Below are 21,220 nucleotides of genomic sequence, written 5' to 3'. Positions count from 1 at the left end.
TTTCTCTTTCTTTGCTGTAAGTATCGGAATCACTAAATTAATGGTGTTCGAAAAGTAAGAGCCTGAGTGTATAACGCTAGAGCAGTATAACAGTCTAAGTATAGTGGTATAACAATATAACTGTATGCAGCAGTATACTTATAACAGTTTATAACAATATAGCAGTATAACAGTATATGTATAACAGTTTATAACAATATAGCAGTATAACAGTATATGTATAACAGTTTATAACAATATAGCAGTATAACAGTATATGTATAACAGTTTATAACAATATAGCAGCATAACAGTTTATAACAATATATGATATGTATAACATAAACACGTTTATAAATTTATAAAGTTGACTGGTATACTGAAATACTGTTATATACAATATTTATAGCTTTATATGCTGTTTGATGAACGTCGCATCAGATCCGATCATTTCAGACAGCTTACACTCTGATGTTTTTCCGACTATAAGACTCTCTGTCTCTCTCCCACTCTTTCCCTCTCTCTCTCTTTCTCTTTTACTCTCTGCTTCTCTAGCTCGATCGTTAGGCAATCGTGCGTGTCGCAACGTGAATATCTGAACGGCGTCTATGCAGTTCATTTCCATTGTCTATTCTGAGTTGAGCATAGTGGGCGGTCCACCCCCCCCCCCCCACCCCCTTTGGTTTACCGTTAGCTCGCATCGACTGCAGCAGTCCAGCATCCGCTTCAAGGAACGCAAATAACCCGCTGGGAATTAATATTTTCATTTTTCGACAAAACAAGAGACGACGACAAAGACACCAAACCAAACCAAGCTGCCCGCTCAGACATGCTCACTCTCACTTCGACTCCGGCTCTCACTCTCACTCTCAATGTCACTCTCTCGTTTCCTCGGTCTGAGCTCTGCTTAAAAATTTGCCAGCCATTGTCTTTAAGTAGAAAATTCAATTTGTATTTCGACTGCCGCCGAGAAGTATGCAATGCTTTTTGTTTGCTCACATTTCGCAATTCGTGTAGCTGACAACAAGCGTGCAGTGTGGGGCACGACATTTGATGCCCCAGCAGTGCCAGCAGTGGCCATTGCATTTGTATAATTCACAAAAGGCAGCCCTCCTGCGTCCCCCCTCTTTGTCTCACTCTCTCTCTCTCTCGCGCGCGCTGCTTGCATGGACAGCGAAAGTCGCAAATCTTGCGAGTTAGCCAACATTTCCTTCGACTCTTGTAGTTGTGGTGGCCCACACTCTGGCCCACATGGGCTGAGCTCTTTATGTTAATTTGAAATTCAAATTGATTTGCGACTGGAGGGTTACGGCCTGCCCTTGACTGTTCTGTTTGTTTGCTTTTCGTTATTGCGCATTGAATTTATTTTTCTTGTATTATTCCGGCTTTTTTTTTTTTTTTTTTGTTTGCCTGCGATTTATTTGCTTTGCGACTAAGCAAATTAATTGGTGTAAAATGCAATTAGCCCCCAGCTCAAGCAGCTCAAGAGCAACCACCAACTGGTAGCCAATAGCCAGTAACAGGAGGCAGGAGGCAGGAGGCAGGCACCAGGCAGCTGGCAGCTGGCAGCAGGCAGCAGGCGGACAACTTTGTTGAAAAATAGTTTATGAACTATTTATGCACTTATGCCTGCAGGACATAGAGCCGAGCTGGTATGGCCCTCGGTCTAAGGTCAATGTTGTCAACCGATTGTCGTTGCTGCTGCCGCAGCTATGCAAACTTTTTGCTGCATAACCTTTGGGGGCCAGTGCAGCACATAACTTCGATGATGCCTTCGACAGGACAGCACCGCACAGGACACGAAAGGACATCCAGCGAGACAACAAAGGCAAGAAAACGAACAGCACAAAAGATGAGATACAAAAAGTCTTCAGAATGGCAGAAAGTTTGCAATTCTTGTGGGAACACTTGATCATAAGCTGCACATTTTTCACTGATTTACTTTTCCCTCTCTTCTTCTTCCACGTTTTTTTTTCTGCTCTCGTTTTTTGTGCCTTGGCTGGCGAAAAGTTCTTCAGGAGTGCAGCGCATACTTTCAGACGGCGTGCAACAGAAATTTATGGAGCCCGAGCTTTGAGCTCGAGTCGAACTAACTGCCGTTCAAGTTGAAGTTCTGCGTCTTGATGCACCCTATTTCGATGCTGAGACTCGGGCAGTTTATACCGTTAAACAGCTGGATGATACACTGTTATGGACCTTAAACCAAGTGGAGGGCAAATGCTTTGCATGCATCCATAAATATGAGTGGCTTGTGACGGTTACAGTCAAAGGTAATGAACAAGGGCATAAGCTGATAAGATAGTGTGTGAAAGGTGATATAGTAGGACATAAGTAATAAATTCGGCAATTTAAAAAAATAATTGATAATACATTTCGAAGCCATAAGTGAGGCGCAAATTCTTTGATATGCATTTGCATGAATTTTCTAAAATTTCTAGAAGCTTTAACATAGCTCAAAGCTCATTAAAGCTTATTTAAATGTAAGTGATTCCATACAAGTTTCAAAACTTTGATAATAAAAAAAAAGCTAATTCGTTAGAAGATTAATCATCTAAAAGAGCTTAAACCTTGCGAGCTTCCACAAATGTTCACTTTGCACAGCTGCACAAAAGCTGCATTAAAAGCTCCATCGAAAGCTTACAACGAATTTAAGCTCATTAAAGCATTAATTGATAGAAAATCGTTCGAAATTACCTTAGTTATCTAATCAGTAGATTATATAGTAATCGAGTCAATCATATAAAAAGTATGTCTAGCGTCAAATAGTATTTCCTCAATTCCTCAAAGCTCGAACTTTCGCTAACTGCACTAGCTTTCATACTTGAGTTAGGTATCAAGTTAAGTTATAAACTCATTATGTAAAGCTTTGTCGAACAATTAAAATAGTTTTGCAAGCTCATTTGGCTTGCGCTATGTGAAAAGCTGCTTGATTATTTAGTCAACTTAATTTAAGTGGTTATATGCTAAGCTGCTCTACAAGCTTAATCAAATATTTAAGTGTCAGTTTCAACTGGCTCACGCGAAGTCACTCGGTTAGCTCGTATTTTGTAGACGACAACGCATCGTCTGAGCAAATCAATTCCCTTTAGTGGTATTTCTTGGCGTATGCGCGCACTTAATCCACGCTATCCGAAAACCAGCAGCTGGCAGCCACACCCCTCCCCACTCCTAGCACATGCCACCTGGCCACACATTTCTTGCAACAAGCCACGCAACATGCCGCTGATATGCCACAAATTTGTCGTTGTTGTTGTTAAAACAAACACACCTTCGGGTGCTTTTTTCGGTCGGAAGTGGAAGCCGGAGCCAAAGTGTTGCCGTGCACACACATACACATATGACGGACAGTGTAGAGAGGAGAGGGAGCCAACAGATAAAAGTTAGTTTTTTGTTGACTTCAAATGCACGCGTCTTCCAAGTAGCTCCAGCTTCAGTTTGAACTTCGAGTCGACTCGACTCGACTCGACTGTCATGCGTCTTCTTCAGGTATCTACAGACTCTGACACACACACACACATACAGACACACACAACTAGCTGCCTGGAATCGTGTGAATTATTAAAATCTAATAAACCACAAGATTTTATGTTACACAAAACTCGTTCGTCCTGCCAAAAGCCCAAGCACTACGCAGTCCGCCTCATGCTGCCAGCTGCCTGCCGTTTTCTTCAGGCAGCCAAAGTTTTTGCGGTTTTCTTTGGTTACGCTATTGAACCTTAAATTAAGTTTGAACATAACTTCCGCCCACACACACACACACTCGCAGACCATTTCTTGTCTTGTTTACATAGGTAAGTTTAATTTTCCTGTAGCACACTTTTCGGCGCATGCATGAAACATGTGCGTCGAGCCGTCTCTCTGCATGTGTGTGTGTGTGTGTGTGTGTGTGTGTTCATAAATTTCCTTAATGTTCCAAGTGTGAAAATCTTTGCCGTTCGATGGCGCTTTTCACACGTTCGCCTTGGCCACGTCCTGGCCCACGCCCACACCCACGCCCACGCCCTGTCGTAGCGCCCGGCCCGGGCGCAAGTTTCCTGCAGCCCGGTGAAATCAAGCGGCAATGTGTAAACTTTCAATAGGTTCGTTAAAATTTTATGATTTTCCGTGTGTGGGTGTGCGTGTGTGAGTGAGTGTGATAAAAAAAGCAACACATACACACACACAAGCAACCACAGCAGCAGCAACAACAACAGCAACAACAACGAGCAACCGACAAACGTGTTGAAAATTGTTGAGCTACTTCCGCTTTACGGTTCCGCTCCGGCGTGTGCCCTTTGATGTTGCACTCGGTCTTAAATTTTCATCGGCTCTTGTTTATTTATTGACACGATAAAAATGTTAAGTCATTTTCGGTTGCTTGGCCGCAAAACTTTTTAATAACACTTTTATTGTTATTTATCGAATATTCATGAGCCAATTTGCTGCCCTCTGATGTGGCTTAGCCAACAGATTAAATTCTATTCGAGTGTCGCTCGAAGCGCAGATACCTAACAAAAGATTTTGGCTTGATAAATGAATAGATGACAGCATGGACGTATATTTAGAATTCAATAGGTTTATTCTTGAAATTGACAAACACAGAATACACCTTGGACTACAGCTCTTAAGCAAAAGTCTCTAGTGGTGCCAGCATCTTAAATAAAAGAAATTTATATCTTTATAAGTACGGGAATAAGAGATTTTAGAGTTCCAATTCTAGGCTCGCATTACATTTGAAACATTCGTAAATATTCAAATGCTTCATAAGCGAATAGATTATACAAAAATGTAATAGTGTTGCACCAATTGAGTCTTTCAGCATCGGGTGAAATTATAAAAGCCTAAACTAATACATAGTAGAAATACATAATACTGTTTCAATTCAAATATTTTGTAATGTTCAGAAAGTATATGACAAAATTTTAGCCGAATACTAATTGTAGCAACTATGGAGATTCACATGTCTAAGCGACTTTTAAAATTAATTTTTACTTAAGTTATTTTTTTTTTATTTATTTATTTTTTTTTTGTATATATAGATATGCTACTATATTTTTTAGTTATTTGTGGGTATTTGAAAAATCTTAGAATTGAAATGAAAAAAGTATCTTGTTGTAAAAATCAATAAAAATATTAAGAGTTTTTTTTTTTTTTTTTTTTTCAATATTATGTTTCTTTCTGTTTATTAGTATTTAAATATATAATACACTTTTGTCTTTAACATATATAAAAAAAAATAAATAAATAAATAATAATAAATAATAAAATAAATGCATAAAAAAATAAAAAAATGGAAAATAAACAATTTTTTAGAACTGAACCTTGAGACAAGGAATGGCAAAACTAAACATTTTTTACTGCAATATTTAGCCTTTTTTTTTTTTTTTTTAATAGACTAGAGATCTAGTCTTTAATTGTTGGCTTAAAATTGTACTCAAATTTTCGTATAGAAACCACTGCAAGTATTTAGTTATATAGTACCTGCGAGTCGTGCACACCCGACCGGAGCACTCACACTAGCTGATCTGAGTGTCTTCTGTCAAAGTTAGGCACTTACCTTAGTCTTGCTGCCTGGCGCTAAGTTTCTGTTCGTTTCCTGCTCCTTTTCCTACATCCTGCCAACTCTGACACACACACACTCTCTCTCTCTCTTTCACTCTCTTCTCACGCCCTCTAGTGTTTTCTTCTTCTCTGTCTATATTACTGTAATTTTGCAACTTTTAAACTGCAGCACAACTTGGCGGCTGGTCTTTGACAGCTGCATATACAGCCGGATTCTGGCGCTTTATCTTCTGCATATGCTCAGCGCTCCCTCCTCCTGCCTTCTTAGCCAGTTGGCTAGCTTATGGCCTGCAGGTGTGCGTGTGTGTGTGTGTGTGTGAGTGTGTGTGTGTGAGCTGGCACGTCAAGTTAACAACTGATGTCATCTTCTTTTACCGTAGCCCTGCAATTGCGGCTGCTTCTTTAACATGCAGTCAGTCAAGTTGGCAGGCTGAAAAAACGAAGAAGAAAAAACAAAAGCAGAAAAAAACAACTTTTGGCCCAAGCAAAAGGTGTTACATGTCTGCGCTTGCAGCCTTGCAACGGCAACGGCAACGGCAACAGGAATAGCAACAGCAACCAAGCAGCTGTCAAAATGACAGTTGAAAAAACAAGAAGGCGTCGGCAGATGCCAGGACCCGTTAGGAGTAGGTGGCGCGGGCAGGCGTCATACGCAACATTTGATAAACTTTATACGGTGAGAGTGTGGGGGGGGGGGAGAGAGAGGGGTAGAGTGGGAGAGCTGCAGTTATCTGTGCTCAGTTTCGTATGCAACACATTGCTGGACGCGTGTTGCAAAAGAAAAGAAAAGAGAAAGAGAGAGAGACAGAGCAAACGAGAGAGAGAGGGAGAGCAGAGCAAAAAAACAAGCCAAACAGCTGCCTACAAGTTGAGGCAACTCGAAGGCGCTTGCCACAAGTCAACTTTTGACTAAACTAATTATATGCGCAAAAAGCAAAAGAAATCAAACGCGCACAGCCAGGACTTGGGTCAGGACTCGAGCCACAACTCGAGTGCTCATGCATACACACGCACACAAGTGTGTGTGTGCGGCACGCCCACGCCCATATTGGACAGGCGTTTGATGTGCCGCACAAACTCCAAAAAAATAAAACGAAAGAAAAGGCGATCGCCAGCGTGGCAAACAAAAGGCGCAAAATTCAAAGCGAACGCATCCTTCCACACGGCACCCAAGGCGCAAGGCGCACGGCGCAGGGAGCAAGGGCCAAAGGACCAAAAGGCACTTCACATCGGCGGCGGCTGTGAAAATTCTCAAGTGCTTTTCGCACGCATTTTCAATAAATTTTTATTTCATTTTTGCTGTTTTTCTCCTCCTTTTCTTCCACTTTTCTGGCTCTGTGCTCCTTGCATATTTTTCGCTGTTTGGCTTTGCCCTGCCACTCGAGGAGTCCTGCGCCCGTGCTCGCTCGTGATTGTTGTGTTATTGTTTTCGTCGAGCAGCCTGTTGTGGTTCAGTGGTTCAGTGGCTCGGCTGCATGGCTGCATGGCTGATGGCTCTTCTGTTTGTCAGCGCGCTGAAGCAGAGCAAATCTATTATTGTAACGAGCCGGCTCGTAAATCGCCATTGAGCTGGCATTAAAGAATCAATCGCTGAGCCTCAAGTGCTCCAATCAACAATTGTTATTTATACCCACCAAAAAGTTTGCTCAGCTTGTTTAGGCCAGGGGGAAAGAAAGCGAAAAGTGATTTGATTTTTTTTGTTGCTCATTTTCGTGTTTTCAAAATTATGTTTATGCATTGGGCACGGCTCACTGAAACCAGTTGAAGCCAGTTGAGGGAAGCATCACTGTACGTTAAGGCTTAGATGTGGCTTCACTTAGGTTATTAATATTATTATTATTATTATTATTATTATTATTATTATTATTATTATTATTAATATTATTATTATTATTATTATTATTATTATTATTATTTTTTTTTTTTTTTGCGAATATTTGTTTAATTCAAAGTAAGGTTCAGTTGAGCATTAAAATAAATATATTTAGTCATGATTATCATACGATGTAGAGGCAAGCATCTACGAGCTTTTATTTTAATATGAATAATCATATTTATATTATATAATTTTATAACATTGTTTAATCAATTATGATATATATATCCTAACATGTTAAAGTGTAATTGCATTATATTCTTTTTCTTGAGCTCAAACAGTTCGATGTGAATAAAGCTTTTGGTTATCGCAATTGCACAGGGCTCTTCATATTCGACGGACCAACCTGACAGCCCTGTATCTACTCTATAGCTCTATAGTAAGGAAGTCATTTGAGAGATATCATATTTAAATGGTGATGTTTACAAATCTAGTTTGATTTATATGAAAAAAACATGTCCGTCAACCTTGTAGGTCTACCAGATGGGTGCGTCGAATATAGACTCTCTGGACCCTCTGGGTGATTCCACTGAGTCAAGACGTATTTACTTGAACTCTTTGACTACCTTTAAAATATTTTGTACTTTGAATTACTTTAAATTAAATTCCAAGTCCAGCTGAAGGCCACTTGAACAGGTTACACCTCGAGTGCTGCCAGCTGAATATAGAATTAATAGTTTATATCATTTAATATATGTATATGTATATATTAATTATATGTAATCATTTAAATATTATTCTATATCTGTACAATTTTCTTTTATGCTTACAATGAAATTTAATTTTTTTAATATTATTAATAAAATGTAAAGTCAATGGACTTTCAAGCAAAATTCGATTTTGCAAACTTTTTCCCATCTGAACTTGAAATTCCTATTCGATTTACCCAGAAATGTAAATTATCGAGAATGATCGAGAACAAATTTTTTAAGGAGATATCATTTTTTTTTTTTAGATTTATTGCGATTTTCGATTTTGCGGAGTACACATTATAGAGACTCGACTGTACTTAATGAGTAAACTCTTTTGTCTTAGTCTTTGCTCTGCTTAAATATTTGATTACAGGCTCTGGCGCCCACTTGATTGTATTTCAATCGATTCGAATGGTTTTCGTTTCGTTTCGTTTCGTTTTGCATTTGACATTTCTGAGAATCGTCATCAGGCAGCTCTGCTCTTCAGCTGTGCCCACCTGTTGCTGTTGTTGCTCGTTCTCGGGAATTTCGGCAGTGTCTTACGCACAGACCGAACTTAACACCAAATCAACCATGCAAATTTCCTAAGCTTACCGCAAGACAGCAACGCCTTGCAGCCGCTGCCTCCTCCTCCTTCTCCTCCTCCTGCTCCGTGACTTCACTCAGAGACGCCAAGGAGCAGGACCAAAGCGTAATAGCAAGCGAGACAGCCAGGCAGCCAGCCAGCAAATGCGTCAACTTAATTAGCAGCGTCACGTTTATGGAGCAGGGGGCGGGGCTGCCTCTGAGCTGCCAGTTGGGCATATTGTTTAATATTGTTTCTTTTTTTTTTTTTCGTTCGGTCGTTCGTTCGTTTGGCAGCTTTGCCCTGCTCTCCTTACCACCCTCTTCCCCCCTACACCTCTCTTGGCTCAGTTCGGTTCGGTTTCGTGTTAATTGTTGCGCCTCACAGAGAAAATTAATGAACTCAAGTTGTTTGTGTTGGGTTTTTATTTTCGCTTTGCGGAGAGCGTAGGCTATTATTATTTTCTTTTTGCCTTAGCAGAAATTGATACGGCTGCGGGGGCGGTGGCGGTGGGTGGGCGTGGCTTGTCATTGCCTTGAATGACATAATCTAATTGAAAAGCCATTTAAGCGTGCTGCATGATAATTTTTTTGTTGTTCTTCCGCAGGGCTCGAGAACCCCTCCCCTACATGAACTCCCCCCGTAGCACGAGTCGAAGACTTGTTTTTGGAGTGAAATGTGAAGCCGAAGACTTTTAACGTGATTTGAATTGATAATTTGCAACAATTAGGCAATGCCTATGAAATTTGTCAGACAGCCGGCAAAAGTTGATGGGCGATTCGCGCATGTTTTAATTGAATCGAATGAAGTTTGACAGCCGCTTGAGCTGGGCCAGCCAACGGCGAGTGCTTGGCTAGGAGGACTAAAAGGGGGGGAATGGGAGTGGGAGTGGGTCCACTTGAAAGTGACATCTAAATGAGCGCAAGTTAAGTGTGTGCTGCAAGTTGTGCTGAAACTTACTCAACTTACATAGTAGATGGGCGAATTGTGGTTGTTGCGCTTTACTTCTTTTACGCCGGGTACGTGCGCCACCTGCCGGCCGTTGGCTGCAACTGTTGTATGGTGTGCGCTGGGCGCTGTCACGTGACATACGATATTTGAGTTTTCGAGTTCTTTTCGTAGCTTTTAACTTGATTTCAGCTTTGCTTTGTGCACTCTGTGCCCCTCTTTGCAGAGACTCAGGCAATCCATTGTTCAGCCAACAGCAACGCCCACAGCCCGCAGCCCGCAGCCCCCTGCCACAATCACAGTTCCACTTTGTCTGCTTAGCGCGCGTCCTCGTCGTTCCCATCCATGAGGTGTTAATGCTTTGTAAAGTTTACACAACAAAAAAACCAAAAATAAAAAAATAAACTGAAAAAAAAAAATATATACAAATGTTAAAGTACAGCGTATGTGTCTGTTGAGGGCGAGACAGAGAAGCATACAGTGCAAGTGAGAGAGAGAGAGAGAGAGAGAGAGAGAGAGGGTTAGTATAAGACAGAGTGCGAGCGAGTTGTGCTTGGGGTTTTGGTTAGGGTTCTTAAATCTGATGACGAGGTTAGCGCAAAAAGCTCGTCGAGCTGCACAATAAAAAATGCCAACCACAAAGCATTTTTATGAGTTTCGTGTAGTATGTGTCTGTTGCTCTTTTCTTCTGCTCTTGCGTTTCTTTTATACTTCACTTTGCTTATTTGTTCTTTTTCTTGCGTACTTAGTATGCCAAAACTCTGGCTAGCTCCCCAGTATTGTGGCGAGGCAGCAGACCCAGTTGCATATACAAATAGACTGGGCTCTGCTTAGACACTCGATCGGCAGTGCGCCCAAAGAGCTCTTCGTGACTCTTTTAGATGTTCGGGTTTAGCAAAAGTAAAGCTCATTGTCAACTGATCAACTGGCAGAGCAATCAGTAAGCCACAGAATCTAGTTCGTTCTAGTTCGTTCTTTTGGCTTCCTTTTTGGATGTGTATTTTCAGATGTGTATTTATTTTAGAGTCTTGATTGATTCATAATTGAAGAACATGATAATCAAAGTCTAGATGTCGACCTGCTCCTCTTTCTTAACTGCTTAAGTGTATATAGTGTTTCGCAGTTTGTTGTTTTTTTTTTTTTTTTTTTTTTTTTTTTTTTTTTTTTTTTTTTGTCGACCAGCACCTGAAATAACTTTGGGTATCTTAATATCTAAATAAATGAAATAAAATAATAAAATAAATAAATATATTTAATTTTCAACAGAAGGTAAGTGTCAATAGCTAGTTTTGGCATATAAAGTAGTAACTCACTTATTTTTTAAATATTAAAATATTAAAAAATAATGTTCCAAAGCTAATAAAAAATAGCTGCATCTAAAAAAAAAAAAAAAAAAAAAAAAAAACGTTCTCATCACCTCATGTTTATTACTCATGTTCATTATTCATGTTCATTACTGTAAATACAGCACACAATACTATTAGGAAACAAATACACTTGGGAATACAAGACTAGAGCAGAAGGCCTCTGCCGCCATAGCCATAGTACTAAGCTAGCCTTTAATTTTATTATTAATATGTTACCTCTTAAATAAATAAATAATAATAATAATAATAATAAAGTATGGCCACACTCTTAATCAATAACCATTGTGAGCCTTTTTGGCGTAGATTCCATTTGACATATACGTAAACCTCATTTACTGATTCCTATTCTACATACAAACATGGATCCAAGCATAGCTTGCTTGCAAATAAAACTTGACCATTTAATTCTCTCACTCTTTCCCATTTACAGCAAGATACAATCGATTAGGGAGCGAAAATAAAAATGAAATGAAAAATGAAATGAAAAATGAAATGAAAAATGAAATCCCGAACAAACTTGTTAAAGAAGCTATACAATCCAGCTGAGTTCCTTCTCAGAGAGGTAGACACCGAGAGGACCTATTCTCTTCTACTTTATATAGAAGAGATGAACTGATATTTTATTATATTTAATATAACTTTAAGCTGAGTTTAGCTAAGATCATTCAAGAGTAAGAGTAAAGAATGATACGCAGACAAGTAACGCTGAACAGACAAGTAAATACTGAATATTTGATTAAAAATATAATGTAAATAAAAATTATTATAAATCTTTACAATCGCTCAAAAAAAAAAAAAAAAAAAAAAAAAAAAACAACGGAGATGTCTTTTATGGCTATTGAAATTGAAGCATCTTCATTTGCTAACTACTTTAATTATTTGAACTCATAGACAATAAACTTGGCATCCTTTTGGAAGCACACACACTTACACACACACACACACATGAACGAACTCAAGCTGATTGCCAAGATTGCGATTAGGACGAACAATTTTAAAGCCGCATGCGAATAACATTTATTTAATAACATTTACGCGTAATGTTGCCCATTTACGAAATTTGTCGTTGTCGCATTTTGGGCAATTCTTTGGGCTGGCATGGAAAGGGAGTTGGGGCTAGAGTTGGGGCCGGAGCTGGGGCACACACTTAAAATAGTTTTATTTCAATTAACAACAGAAATTCGATGAGTTTATTTGGTGCTGTTGCGTTTTATGCGAGACAAGATAAGAGCGATGGCGGCAGCAAAACATTTTATGCCCGGCTACGGTCCATGGGTCCAGCCAATGGGCACCAAATGAAAGGGGAGCGGCGCGGGGATGGGTTGGGGATGCGAGTGCGGATAGGCAAGGGGCTGAGGGCGAGAGAGAGAGAGAGAGAGAGGGATTGGGGTTGCGTGCTTAACTGCTGCACAGTAGCTCGTATAAAACCGAAATGTAGCTCTCTCACTGTATGCGTGTGTGTGTGTGTGTGCATGTGTGTGTGATAATGTTGACAGATAATAAACTCGGAAAATTACAAAATTACAATCAACTTATACAGAGCAAAAGAAAGGGATACACATAAAGAGAGGGAGAGAGAGAGAGATATAAATATAGAGGGAGAGAGAGAGAGAGAGCGCGCGCATAGTGGGACTATTGCAAAAATGTAACATGCATGGGGACGCTGCTAATGGCGCGCCATTGTCCTCTGGCCCGGCTCTGGGTATGCCCAATTTTATGAGTGGAGCGGCAGCCTTTCGGCTGCCTCATCGCCAGCATCGGCATCATCGGCCGGGGCCTTGGGCCTTGGCTTTGCGGGCCATTTTGGCGTCATGGCGAACGTAAATTTGCCACCACAAAACTATTCAATTGAAAGTTATTTACGTTTATTGTTTTATTTCATTGCCAGTTGGCAAACATTTGAAATGCCCCCAGCTCCGACTATGCAAACAACGCAAATATTTCAAAGTCGAAAGTTATGTGAGAGAGAGAGAGAGAGAGAAAGAGAGAGAGAGAGAGAGATAGACAAGTCGTATGTTGGTAAGATTCACTGATCAGCGCATAATTAAGCTCTCCTTATCTATCCCAGTTTATCTCTCTCTCATTCGCTCTCTCTGTCCCTCTCTCACTCTCTCGCTTTGAGCTTGGCGTGGAAGTCAGCTTTAAGCCCAGCCACACAATTGAGAGACGCTTTGATTTATGGCCAAATGCCATTAGGCCCGGGCTGCCCATCGATTAGCCATAGTTTGCCGAGCGCCGTGCTCGAAATCTATACTTCCGTTGTTAATCATTGACATCACTTAATGGCCCCTTCCGTTTTCCGACAACACACACACACACACACAGAGAGAGACAAATACATAGACAAGCTACCGTCGCCGTCGCATTCGCAGTCGCAGTCGCAGTCACAGTCAAGTGGCTCCGTGTTTCGGCGCATCGATGAGGGGCAAGCAGCGAACACGCCCTTCAATTACAAATCTATGCGAGCCGCCTCTCCTTTGACTTGCCTGCGCAGATAATCTGCTAAAGGACTTCCGCCCGGTGCGTGCGCTGCGTGCAAAAAAAAAAAGAAGAAGTAAAAGAAGAAGAAATATTTGAAGAATATAGAGGCAACAACTCAATGGGCCAGGCACAGTGGGCACACTGAATATTTGTATTGACTTTAGAGTTATAGTACATATTAAGCATATACAACTGCGGTCAATTTTTAATACCAACGGGTTAATAAATATTTAATAGATAATTAATTTACAATATATATGAATCTTAATATATGGATATAATATATCATAATTATTAATCATATTATTCTATTCACATTGCTTTTAAAATACTGAATTTGCCATTAAATTTTTTGAGTCCAACAATGGTACTACTACTAATATTATTTCTTACCTCGGGTGTATATAAAAAATACCAGAGATGCCTTATAAGCTAAATACATATATTAAAATATCAAACACTAAAATTTAATTATAATTAAATTTTAGTTTTATTTATAATTAATTATTCTGATTTATAAATGAGATATTCACATATTAGAAATATTCCATCATTTATTATAATTCTTTTTATAGGTTATTATAGTTTATTTATCATTGAGGAATACATTAAAGGGACAAAATTGTTTCTGGAAAATTATTGGAATTTTGTTTATTATTTAATCTAGATTAAGCTGTAATGTATCTTTAAATAACATATAATATTAAATATTATTAGTATGATTATTATTATTATTATTATTTTTTCTTTTATCTCTTTTATTTCTGTTTTTTTATCTATTAAAAACCTCAATTAAAATCTGCTTTCAGTTCGTCCCGCATTTTCAGTCATTTTCGCTGTTGTATCTCGCCTCTGGTTCCACTGTGCATTGCTGAGCAGTGTAACTGAAAACGCAATGATATACGGCCGTGAAATTGAATCGGGGCATGAGAGAGATTTCATACACACACACACACACACTCGCACACACACACACGCAGACAGGGGAAGGCTTTAAGTGCTTGCCGCTGTTTTACTTCTTTCGCAGAGTCATGCCGCTGCAACAACTGCGACGGCTGCCATTTACGGTAACGGATCTTTGGCAAATTCCTTGGACAAACTCAACAGACTCCGACTCTGACTCCAGCACCGACGCCGACTCCAACACTGACTCCAAGTCTAAGGAGTTCGTAGTCGCGGTCCTTTTGTATGTGCATTGGCTTGGATTTTTTGGCGCTGCATCGAAAATTTATTGCGCCGCTGCGCCGTGTTGCGTGTCCGCACAGTCGCAGACGATGGCTGCGGACAAAGACAAAGACAAAGACAAGGACAAGGACGAAGACATCCAGCCCAGCGGGTTGCATGTCCTGCCCGGCCCGGCTCGGCACGTCGCCAGCTCGTTGGCCCGCCTGCAGCCTGGGTAGGCGTTGGCATTGCGTTTTCGCCGGCCGTGTTGAAATTGACAGCAAAATAATTGGTTGATTATTTATGAGACAAACGAGCGAGACGACTTGGCCCACACCGTTCCCAGTCGCCTGCCCCAAAAGTTTGTTTAGGCCGCATTTAAATGAATGCAAAAAAAAAAAAAGAAGTTAGAAATACACGAAATGTTTATTGTTCGCATTTGTGAGGCAGCAAAGCTGTAAGACTTGGCAGGTTTACGAGTCGAAGGAATGCCTCAATGATGGGGCATGGGTTGACCAGACGAACGGACTCGAAAGCAGGCAAGGGCTTCCATAAGAGATTTACATTTATATAACACAATCAGGCAGCAACCGAGGAGTACTATAATTCCGATGCTATAGAATAGTTATGCCTATCAATGGGGCTCTCTTCAAGTCGAGTTGAGTCTGAGCAGCCGTTGGGCCAGTTATGGCCAACATGAATGTGGGCAAGTGCCTCGAGCGCCAAGTTCATTAGTCAAATAGAAACTAATCGCACGGCACAGAGCACACAACTCAGTTAATCCCCAGAGCGGGAGAGAGAGGACTTAAGGCCATGTCAGAGGCGAGGCGGCTTGGCTTTGATGTTGCACGAGGCATACAACTGATTGTTATCCAAATAGTTATTTAAGCAATTCAAATTGTGGTAATTAAAAATGGCCAACAGCCCACGCATACACATGCGAGTGGGAGTGGGCAGAGGGAGGGAGTGGCGGGCATATAGTCGTACGTACCTAGACAATGGCTGTGGCTGGTCCTTGACATATGGAGCCGGGGCAGCTGAGGCACATGACTTGGGCCCCATGGCCGGCGGCTGGCTGTTATTATTTTTGTCACTGACAAAGCAAATCACCGAAAACCAACAAAAGCAAATGCCGCACAGGAGCACACACGCACACATGCACACACGCACACACACATGCACACTTCCAGCAGGAGTAACAAACGATGTCGCCGGCAGCAGAAGGCAAACCACAATCTCACCCCAACGTCTACTCCTGCCGCTCCTCCATCCCATTCGTAGTGGAGTGGAGCCTCTGGCATAGGCCTATGGAGGAGCCGTCCGTTGTCCATTGCCAGTCCAGGCAATTTTCCTGTTGAATTATGAGGATATTTGTTTCGTCATGAAAGATTGGCCCCAGCCCGGCAGCTGCATTCACTCTCTCATTGTAATCCTTACGCAACGGGCCAACTGCAAGGTTTTTATTCTTCTTTTTTTTTTGTTTTTGTGTTTTGCCTTGTTCTGTGCTCTGGGATTTGAAGTGCTCCTTGTGGTGTGGTGGCATTTTCAATTTGTTGTTGTTGCTGCTGCTGCTGCTGTCGCTACTGTTGGTGTCGCTGGTGCCGCAACAGAATCGTCAAGTTAGCCTTCGTCTAGAGCTCACCAAATGCACTGTCGCACGCTCTGGGGGCGCTGCAAGTGAAATGCACTCCGCTGACTCCAGGGGTTGCGGGATCAGGGCACTGGGTTAGGTGTCATAAGAGGAGCCAGACACACACACACAGCCACACATAGGAGTTGGTATATCTGCCACACAGTGTAACACATGAGTCTTAGCTGGACCACGGGCTGGCCCGATTTCATCTACAATTCATAGAAATTTCAAACGATGCGTAAACGAAAACGGAAAATACACAGCAGCCGAGCAGAGAGGGAACTAGAACGTAAAGGAGCAGGAGCAGGAGAAGGAGCAGCAGTAGCAGTAGAAGTAGAAGTAGGAGCTACAGCCAGGGCCATTGCTGAGCAGCAGGAGTCGGCAGAACGGCTCAAAACGTGGCAAGCTCTTGGTCATCTTTTTAGTCCAGAGTCCGGGGTCAAAGTAAACGAAATTGTTCAACGCAATGCAATGCAACTTCTGGCCAAAAGGACCAAAAATTGCGTTTTTGAAATGCATACGCAAGACAGAGAGAGAAAGAGAGAGAGAGAGAGAGAGAGAGAGAGAGAGAGAGAGAGAGAGAGAGGGAGTGAGAGAGAGAGATACCAAAAGCGAAGCAGGCAGAGTTAGTTTGGGCCAGGCAGCTAGCAAATCCGACTTTGGTTGATGATGAGTGTCGTTATCGCTTTTGTAGAGCTTCGTTTTTGTCATAGCTCTCCGCAAGTGGGCGACTGCCGGGTCCGGCTGGCCTGCTCTGAGCAACGGCTGCGGGGCTCACGAGTATTTCAACTGCAACTTGAATTTACATTTCGATATGTGGCCAGGCACAGCAGCAGCAGCAGCAGCAGGAGCAGCAACAACAACAACAACAACAACCAAAACAATCAAGAAAAGCAATTGGTGTAGTTTCTGGCCAGGCTCTCAGCCGGAAAAGCGTCGCAGTCGTAGTTTTGGTCGGACGATGATGTAGCTGCACGGATTGATTTACGTTCGAAAAGATTTCTCAAGTGCGACAGTGTGTGCATAGCACAGTTATACAAACACAGCTTACAGTGCTGCCACACCCACCGCCCACTCTCTTGCCCTTGCCCCGCCTCTGTCTCCTGCTCTTCCATTCCATGACTGCACATTTTTCTATATGTTTCTGCATTTTGACTACTTGGCTTTCAGATTGAGAACGAGCGAGAAAGAGAGATGACTGAGATTTATCAAAAGGTAATTTATACATGTGGGTGTGTAATTTATATATAGATATATGCGACCCTCATACACACACACACACACACACACACACACACGTACAATCTTCTGGGCTTGTTTACTCTGCTGTCTGTTGGCTAGCTGGCCGCTCGTTGTGCCATTGCAGTTGCAGTTGCATTTGGAACTTACGCAACAATTTTAAGAGTATTTCGTTGATAATAAATCGCCTGCCCAAGCATGACATACGACCGAAGAACCCTCTGGCTCGGAATCGGAGTCGAAGACAAAGGCTGCATAGAAATTACCCATCGTCGGCCAGCCCGGACATGATTTTCATGTCACACAAACAAAATTTGGATTCCAAATTTGAATTCTCAACAGGGATTCTGTGCATGCGAGTCATATAATTATGCAGTGAGCACCAGACGAATGTCCAGCCCCTTGACTAGAGGCTAAGACTACACTCTAGCTTGAGCATAAACTAGAATCAGTTGAGTATCGAATAAATTGATAAATTGATGTATATGAAAAGAGTTAAATAGAAGTTAGGCAAAGCTTGTATGTCTGATTAATTCAAGATATTTTGATAAATAAGTTATATATTTGTTGATTTTGAATGAAAATGAATGAAAAGTCGAATCATTGGATCCCTCGGACAGGGATCCCTTACACAAGTATCCCCTGGACAAGGATCCCTCGGCCAAGTATGCCTCGGACAAGAATCCCTCGGACAAGGATCCCTCGGACAAGAATCCCTCGCACAAGGATCCCTCGGACAAGAATCCCTCGCACAAAGATCCCTCGGATAAGGATCCCTCAGATAAGAATCCTTCGGACAGGGATGCCTCGGAGAACGATCCCTCAGATAAGGATCCCTCGGCCAAGGATCCCTCGGCCAAGGATCCCTCGGACAAGAATCCCTCGGACAAGGATCCCTCGGATATGGATCCCTCGGATAAGGATCCTTCGGACAGGGATGCCTCGGAGAACGATCCCTCAATACAAGGATCCCTCAGATAAGGATCCTTCGGCCAAGGATCCCTCGGACAAGAATCCCTCGGACAAGGATCCCTCGGATATGGATCCCTCGGATAAGGATCCTTCGGACAGGGATGCCTCGGAGAACGATCCCTCAATACAAGGATCCCTCAGATAAGGATCCTTCGGCCAAAGATCCCTCGACCAAGGATCCCTTGGACAAGATCCCTCGTACGACGATCTTCGGAGAAGGATCCCTCAGTACAAATCCCAACCAAACAGAAATTTAGCGCTGATTAAACATGGTTCAGCTTTCACTTTAGCCAAGTAAATATTTCTTGCAAATATCAATTCCGATTGGTTTTATTTAACACACAGCCAGGGGAACGCTGGATGTGTCAGCTGCAGATCCTGTCAACGTGCCGAGTCCTTGGCGAAGTGCGGATATGAGAAACATGTCGGCCAGGAGCGCAAATGCATAAATTCAATTTTCGCATGGCAAAAGAAAGAAAAAGTTGCATAATTTAACGCTGTCTATGGACGCGACTGAACGTCGGACGGATGGGTGAGTTACTGTGGATGTGGTCGTGGCTCGTCGTTCGTTGTTCGCCTGTATCAATGGCTGTAATGGAGGGCCGCTGAAGGGCAGCGATATGATGTAAAAAATTGCAAATCGAATCGAGCAGCCAAACGAACGAATGACTGAAGGTGGGCAGCTGACATGAAGTGCGGCAGAGGCCTGAGGTGGGCTGGGCTGGGTCAAGCGAACCAGCTGGTCTGCATACCGAAACGTCAAGAGCACTCGCACGACAGTTACTCGCCTAAGCCCCCCCGCTACCAGATAAGCCCCCTCCCAACGAAACCATTCCAGCTGCGAACTGCGAACAGCGAGCTGCGAGCCCGCAGTCGAACCCGGGCAATGGCCACGGTATAAACATTGTTGACATTTGCCAAACCTACTTTAATCACTTTTTAACCCCATTTGATACAGTGTCAACATGCATGGGGCGGCGGCTCATAAAATGGACAGTCGACAGTCCGTAGTCGGCAGTCGACAGTTGGCAGTCGGCAGGCAGTCCGTAGTCCGTAGTCGGCCGTAGTCTGCTGTCCGATAAGGACAGAACCTGAATGCAACGCACAAATAAAACAGCAAAAACTGCGCCGAGTGACAAAAAATGCCAATGACAAACGTCGAAAAGGGGCGGAGGGTGGCAAGGCGAAACAGGAGAGAAAAAAAGCTGGGCGAAAAATATATGTATATCCAAAAATGGGAGCGCAACAGTAAAAGGACATTCTGGCCACGTTGACCCTCGTGCCGTAACCCGTGCCTGGCCCACTGCCCGGGCGCCTGGGCATGGTCAACGAGCCGAGCTGCCAAAGCAATTGATTTACTGCACTTTGTTTGCCAAAAATTAATTGAGTTGATGACAAGTGCAATTGATTTATGCGGGACTCAAATGAGTGTGGACAAACGCATGGATGAGCGGACTACCGAACGGACGGACAGACAGACGAACAGACGGACGGACGGCTAGATAAAAGGATGAGCTGATGGATGGGCTGGCGGAAAGAAGCTTAAATGGATGGATAAGCAAAAGGCCACTAATATGCGGGCCACTGTCTCCAGTCCAGATATCCAAGACCCAAAAAAAGAAGAAGAAAACCCGGAAATTCTAGAACTAAGGCTGCAAAAATATGTGTGCAAGTTAAGTTCTTGAGGATATGTCGGAGAGAAATTCTTTTCTTTTGGAATAAAATCTCAGGTTACTTGTGTTTATTGGAAGTATAGCTAGAGAACTGACGCGAAAGGGTCTTGAGAGTGAAAGGGAAACGAAAAAGTCAGATAGAATGAGAAAGAAATAGTGCATGGAAAGAGGGAGCTGGAGAGAGAGAGAGAGAGAGAGAGAGAGAGAGAGAGAGAACGAATGAGGGAGATAAGGAGAGGAGAGATAGAGAAAGGTGAGACAGATGTAGAGAGAGAGATAGATAGATAGAGAGAAATAGAATAAGAAGGAGAGAGAGAGCCATAGAATAGAGAATGATTAGCCGAACTGAAAATATATTAGTTTTGGGGTAAAAGCTCAAGTCTCGAATGCTAGCTAAAGAATTGACAAAAATTAATGAGAATCGATGATCTTATGAATTGATGATAGAGTGACAGACAGAAAAAGAAAGAGTAAGAAGTAAAGATAGACAGAGAGAGAGAGAGAGAGAGAGGGAGAGAGAGAGAGAGACAGCTCAAATATGAGACTTAATCTCTACAGACTGATCCTATATGTCTTACGCACTCTCTTACATCACCCATAAAACCATTTAAAATCAATTCTCTTTTTCATACAATACACTAAAATACTCTATAATAGTATTTACATATTACATTTTAGGCACTACTATTTAACTAATGCAGTCGCCTGTCCAGCATGCCGCTCTATCAGGTTTCCTACAACGCCTTTTCCCAGTCTCTCGACTCGCACTCTTTGAGGCCGTTGTCGCACAACGACAGGTGTCAAAGGCAACGGTGTAAAAATGTTACCTGTGTGTGAGCCCCCATCTTGGTTCCATGTTCTGTCACGGAAGCGTGCCGCGCACACATGTCAGGCCGTGCTCTCGACCAGTTGCCTGGTTGCCTGGTTGGATGATTCGCCGGTTGGCCGTTTGGCCGTTTGGTTGTTTGGCTGGCGCTGGTTTAGACCAAAAATGAGCGACGCAACGGAAATAAGCGCCAAGCGGATGCCGACAAACGAAGCAAATGATTCATTTCCGATGATGCGACAGAGTTGCGCACCCGCCTCTACC

This window comes from Drosophila arizonae, chromosome X, assembly GCF_054131065.1.
Source record: "Drosophila arizonae isolate 15081-1271.41 chromosome X, UAZ_ARI_1.0, whole genome shotgun sequence".
In the NCBI taxonomy this organism is placed as follows: Eukaryota; Metazoa; Arthropoda; class Insecta; order Diptera; family Drosophilidae; genus Drosophila; species Drosophila arizonae.
The sequence above is the reverse complement of the archived record's forward strand: the minus strand, read 5'-3'. Positions refer to the sequence as shown.